Source organism: Pagrus major, chromosome 22 (genome assembly GCF_040436345.1).
Source record: "Pagrus major chromosome 22, Pma_NU_1.0".
NCBI classification, from domain to species: domain Eukaryota; kingdom Metazoa; phylum Chordata; class Actinopteri; order Spariformes; family Sparidae; genus Pagrus; species Pagrus major.
This window is the reverse complement of record NC_133236.1, coordinates 2,185,276-2,191,777: the sequence shown is the minus strand read 5'-3', so window position 1 is coordinate 2,191,777 and position 6,502 is coordinate 2,185,276. Positions and strand designations below refer to the sequence as shown.

Sequence of the window (6,502 nt, the reverse complement as noted above, 5' to 3'; positions counted from 1 at the left end):
TAGTACCTTTTTATAATAATAGTAGTATAGTATATTTATTCAGATCATTTAATGTTTTTTTTTTCTTCTAGGTCACCGCCGCCGCCACTGTTGTCGCTGCGCCGGGGGGGGGGGGACCTTCAGCCTGTCGTCGATCTTGGTGTCTCGCCGACACCAAGATCCAACAAAGGTAAGGGTGACGCTAACCCTGTTTCTTGCAGGTGGGCAGAGCCCCTGCAGTCTGTTGTTCCTGGTATTCATGTCAGAAGTGCACCAGTCACTTATGACATAAATACACCCATGGCATGTGGTGTTGCAGCAGTTATGAAACATGTAATTTCTCCGGTGTGTATGTGGAAAGGGACAGATATTGATAGCATAGGCGTAGAAGGTGGCAAACTGGCCAGTTACATTGAAGCTAGGTAGAAGAGCGACGCTAAACAGGAGTTGTGCAAGTTGATTGAACAGCACAATGTGTTTGGCAGGCAGTGGCAGGTAGCTATTCCTCCTCCAGCACGTAGTGATTTTAATCGGCTGGAGGGGGACACCGTGATGTATGAGAAGCTGCAAGAGCATTTGTTTAACCATGGCACTTGTCTGTTGAACCTCAGGGGTGCAGTTAGTGCCATTATTCTCCATAACGACTATTTTGTGGTTGTTGATTGTGGCACGCGTGATGCATCTGGGATGGCATCTAGTATTGGCACATTTGTGGCTGTGTTCAACACATGCCTCAATGACTTGATGCTTCACATCAGTCATTTGAGGAAGTCTTTAGGTGTGAAGTGGTATGCCGTCCATGGCATTTCTGTCATGGCATGTCCAGTAGATAACGACAGGGAGAGTGCTACATTGTTTGCAGGCGGGACTGTTGACGTCGGTGTTGCAGCTCAGCTTGAGGATAGCAGTTCAGTCAGGCCAGAGACCGATGTAAGTTCCATTTCAACTTTTCACCAAGGGGACGCTCGGTTCCAACACGGAGGGCTTCAGTGTATGGCTGTAAGTTTGGTAGCTTTAGCCAAACACAGCATTGATGCTGTGTTTTCGTGGCAGTCCAGCGATCTGGATAAGGTTGTAGAGTTAGGGGACGAGCTCTACACGTCGTTGCGGGAAAGTAAGTCCATCAGTGGGAGGTCTGAACTGCTGTGTGTTCCAGATTTGCCCAAAGAGTCCATTATTGATGGACAGAAATTTCAGTTTGAGTATGGTGACTATGTTTGTGGTGACGTTGATGTGATTGAGGGACAGCTTATTGATGCAGGTGTGCACACCACTCTCAGGAATGGTTTGGGAAAGATGTGTAGCAAATATGACACATGCTTTCTGACTGTGAGTGGCAGCACATGTGCTATCATTGGTCGAGATGGGCAGTATGCAGTTGTTGACTCCCATGCACGCGGTGCAGATGGCATGGTAGATGAGAACGGGCGTAGCATTGTTGTCTGTTTTAGTTGCCTTGACCGTGTGTTTGATCACATATGCAAATTTGCTGCCACAATGAACACTCCAAAGCTGTTTGAGATTGCCAGTGTTTGTGTCACTCACAAAAGTCCAAGTGCAACTGTGGAAAGCAGAGAGGTTGACTTTGGTTGTAGCTTACCTCTTCAGCCACCACCTAAAGTGTCGGCTGAACAGGTAAGACTTGGCAGTAGCAGCAGTCAGACAGGTGTGAAACGCAAGATTTCAGTGGGTAGTCGTGCATCCAAAAACTTGAAAAGCAGGGATGTTAATGTGGTTAATTCAGATGTTGTATTTGTCAGCGATGTGACAAGTAAAATACTTGAGTTTAATCCACTGCATAGTGATGTTGCACAAGCTTTGTGCAAGCAGTTGAACGTGGAGTTTGACAAAGTTGATGCACCTGTGTGTACAGCAGGTGGCATGTTGGGATCTCCATGTAAGAATGAGAAGATAGTGCCTGATGGTAACTGTTTCTTTAGAGCAGTGTCTTTAGCTGTTAGTGGTACGCAGGAGAACCATTGGAAAGTTAGACTTGCTGTTGTTAAGCAGTTAGAAAGTAATGCCGTAGCGTATAAGACCATTTTGAGAAGTGAGTATTCTTCAATGGCAGATTATGTTAAGTCTTCTAGGATGAGGTATGTTAACAGTTGGGCTACAGAGGTGGAAATTCAGGCAGATTATTTAGGAGGTGATATCTTTACACATTATAATGGTAGATGGTTAGAATATAGCTGTAAACATAGGGGTTTGTCACAACATGGCATCTACTTGGAAAATTGTAATGGTAACCATTATGAAATGGCTGTTTGTGTGCATGAGGCACAACTACATAGTTGTTATGGTTTCTGCAAAGTGAATAGTTCAAGTGCTGAAGGTTACAATATGAGACATCGCACTGCAGAGAGTTGTTCATTGGCAAATGCAGAGTGTAATACAACAAGTGGTAGTACAGTTGCAAATAGCACTAGTCCTGTTTCAAAGTTTTTGAAAAAGAAGAAGTCTTTACAAGAGATGATGCAATATCAAGATTGTGTGTTGTTTAGAGACAAGAAAAAGCAAAGGTGTCATATGAAATATCATGAGGATGTGCTGCATAGGAGTAAAGTTATAGAAATGGGTAAAAGGAAATATTGTGAAGATTTGTTGCACAGAGAGTTAAGGCAAAGAAGCGTTTGGCGTACCAGGAAGATGTGTTGCACAGGCAGAAACTTCAGGCATGCAAATATAGACAGAAGGTTTTGCACAGGCAGAAAGTTAAGGCAAAGAGTAGTTGCAAATATAGACAGAATGTTTTGCACAGGCAGAATGTAAAAGCCAGGACTAAAGCAAAGTATCATGGAAGCATTGAGCATAGAGTTCATGTTGCAGCTGTTAAGAGATTGAAGAGGCTAGATAAGAAAGAGGTAGTGTGGTGTGGTTGAATTTGTTTAAGGTTGTGGAATTAACTGAAGTGGTTAGGCAAAAAGATCATGTGTTTGCGGAGTTGTTAAACAGAGTTAGAACACATTCCAAAGGGACTGCAATGTTAACTACTGACATCGAGACATTGAAGCGTTGTGAAACTGGTGAGGTTAGTTCTGCTTTGCACATTTTTTCAACTAATAGACAAGTGAATGCGTACAATGACCGGGCGCTATTGCAGACATTTCCTGATTATGTCACGATACATGCGCAAGACTGTGTCAATAACAAAGTGACTGGAAAATTGGAAGTGTAATCTGATCATCATAGAAAAACTTATACCACATCTTTAGCAGAAGTGTTGGGTAAGGGTGCACGTGTTATGCTGTGTAAAAACGTGGATGTTTCAGATGGTCTAGTTAATGGTGTCTGTGGCATTGTGACAGACTGTCTATTTAGACAATAACAAGTTTCCTCAAAAAGTGTATGTGAGGTTTGATGACTGTCATGTTGGTGCTCAGAGGAAGACAGCATTAACAGATGCTGTAGGTATTGAAGCTGAGGAAGAAAGGGTTACGAACAAAGGTGGTGTGCGTCGTCAGTTCCCACTTAGACTTGCGTGGGCGTGTACTGTACATAAGGTACAGGGTTTAACTATTGACAGTGCCGTAGTGTCTCTCAGTAAGGTGTTTTCTGCAGGACAGGCGTATGTGGCCTTAAGTCGTGTTAGAAGTCTGTCAGGTTTGATGATTCAAGATTTTGAGGAAAAGGCCATTTATTGTAAGGAGAACATTAAGGATGCAATTCAGAGTATGCCCCCCTTCCTGACACAGAAAAGCATTAGGCACAAATTGAACACAAGTAGTTGTAATGTCTTTTTAATGAATGTACAAAGTTTAAGGCAACACATATCTGATTTGGCATCATGTACACAGCATTTGCAGCTTAACTGTATTGCTGTTACAGAAACTTGGCTACCTCCTGCATCTTCAGTAGAAACGGTAAACATCGATGGCTTTACTTTTCATAGTAGTCCTCAAAGTTTATCGTACAGTAGTCACCACCCAGCACTGACTGCACTGCAAGAACAACAACATGGTGGTGTTGGCTTGTATAGTGCAAATAGTTCGACTTTTCACATTATCAAAATGCCTCCATTCAATTTAGAATGTTTAATGCGTCATAGTGTAACATATGACATATTAATAGCAGTCATTTATCGACCACCATCATATCCCATGTCTTTGAAAATTTAGGCAAATTGCTGAATTGGCTAGACCCAAAATATAGCACAATTGCTATCATGGGAGATTTCAATGATTACATTTTGACATCATAGTCTATCTGCAGATTTCTAACAGACAAAGGCTATGTTCAATGTGTGATGCAACCAACTACAGAGAAAGGGACATTAATTGATCATGTGTATGTCAAAACTATACAGTATGACATTGAATGTGTTGTTTCACCAACATATTTCAGTGATCATAAGGCAGTTGTTTGTTCTTTTAACTGTAGAAGTGTTGTTTCATGAAAGACAAAGTAATTGAGATGGCTGTAGGTCTAAGTTGTTGGTCAGTGGAGTTGGTTGCATGTCAATTGATGGTGTGTGTGTAAAAACAAAACATAATGAGATTGTTTTGCAACACAATTGACTGTATTTTAGGTGTCATGAAGCTGTTTGAAATTGACATCAGAGTAAATTTGTTGTAGATGGGAGTTGGTTGGCTTCTATGGAGCTAGAACAGTCTCATAATTCATAAATGCACAAAAAAGTTTCACAAATGTATTTGGGGATTTGTATATACATGTGACTCAAAACACAAATACATTTTCAATGCACACACAAATGTGTTTCATTTCATATATAAGTAAAACATATTCACATATAAAAATAAGACTCATAAACATATTTCCAATGCACACACAAATCTAAAAAATAATCACAAATACATGAATGTTAAAGTATTTGCAATCTTCATCAAATACACATTTGGGGCTTGTTACATTCATATATGAACTGTTGGACCAGTATTTACAAAGTGCTTTTAATTTGTAAACCTCCCTGCATTTGTATGTGAAACTTTTGAGACTCCCCTGACGTGACTCTGATCCACAAATGCGTTTTTTCTAAGAGGAGGTTGGCTGTAGCCAATCAGATGTCTCCCTCCTTTACAGCCAATCACGTGAGTGTCTCCCCCACGAGGGGTGATTATGACGTCAGTAAAAGGCGCACCGCAGGCAGGCAGGTAGACCGGTAGACAGGCAGCCCGTGCTGTCGAACGTCTCTGCTGGAAGCCAGAGCGATCGCTCTGCTGGAAGCTAGGACGGCGGAGACGAAAAATGGCCTCTGGCAGTTCAAACGTAAGTAAAAAGTACTCATTTCTTGTGAATATTTTACAAAAGTCATATTCCAGAATTAATGACTGTTTAGCATGAATCGTGACGAGAAAATGATTAGAGACATGTGAGGCGTAACTAGCATTGCAAGCATGGTTTCTCGTTGGGCGGTCGAAGTGGTAAAGCGAATTGAAGTTTTCCGTTTGTCGTGACAAACGACCAGGCAACATTCATAATGGAAGGCGACAGCGAGGACGAGGCTCTGCCGTCCGGCTACCCTGATGAAGCCATGTGCTCACGTTTATCCAGCCGCAGGATGAACGCACCGGCCCACTGATCACGCAATCACGCAAAATTTACACTTGAATGAAAGAGGCTTTTTATTTTTATTCAGTGTGTAAAAGAAATCTGTTCCCAAAGTGGTGTTTCTGGTGCATATTCACATCTGCACTTGGATAAGACTGTAAAAAAGTAGCCCACAGGAAGATAGGAGAGACATTTTACCAGGTACCAGAGGGCTTTTTAATGAGATGCTGTGTCCGGGTTCTGTAGCGTTTACATGGTTGCTTAGCAACCTCTGTGTTTTTAGTTGTGTGGAGACAGACTCACCTCCGTCTCCGGTCTGATCCCACATCTCCACACTACTTTATTTATTTATTTATTTATTGAGCCTATTATTACTGCTTGAAAATGTCTCCTTAACTTGCTGAATTTGGAGAAAACAGGCTGTATTGAAATGGGGATAATGAGGATAATGAAAAGGTGGGACATACATGCTGCAAACTCAGTTTTTTCCTGGTGAAAGAGAGCCCCCCCTTTTGAATTGAGATATTCTATGTCATTTTAGTCACAGCACAACATATTCTGTGGCTGTTTTAAAAAAAGTAGAAATTCTCAAAAGTGTTGGCACTGGGGGCACTGGGAGGGAATGATGAGTTAAGTATGAGTTAAGTTAACGTAAGTGGACCTGAACTGGTTGATTGACAGGGATTATCTTCTCGAGTTGAGGAGGCTGCCCATGCCATTGCACAGCTCTTGGCGAGGGAGCTGTCCTCGCCCTCCACAACCTCAGGTCCACCTCAGAGCACGCCAGTCAGGGCAGCAGGCGCCCCTCTCCCTAGCCCAGCAGTGTTAGTGTTTATTAATTGACACAGGTTAACATGACAGTGGTTTTTATTTTCTAGAGTAGCCTACTGAATATTGATGTCTGGCATACTTTTAATTAGTTAATTGTAATCTTGATAATTGACAATGAAGTAAAAACCATCAACTAAAGCCATACATTTTTATAATTGTCTCATTGTAATGTAGACTGCCTGGT

General features: G+C 41.8%; 1 pseudogene; it reads left to right on the top strand.

Annotated features, from left to right (window-relative positions):
* Nucleotides 1-279: 279 nt before the first annotated feature.
* LOC141018388 (uncharacterized) lies at nt 280-4,375 on the top strand (annotated as a pseudogene).
* The last annotated feature ends 2,127 nt before the right edge of the window (nt 4,376-6,502 follow it).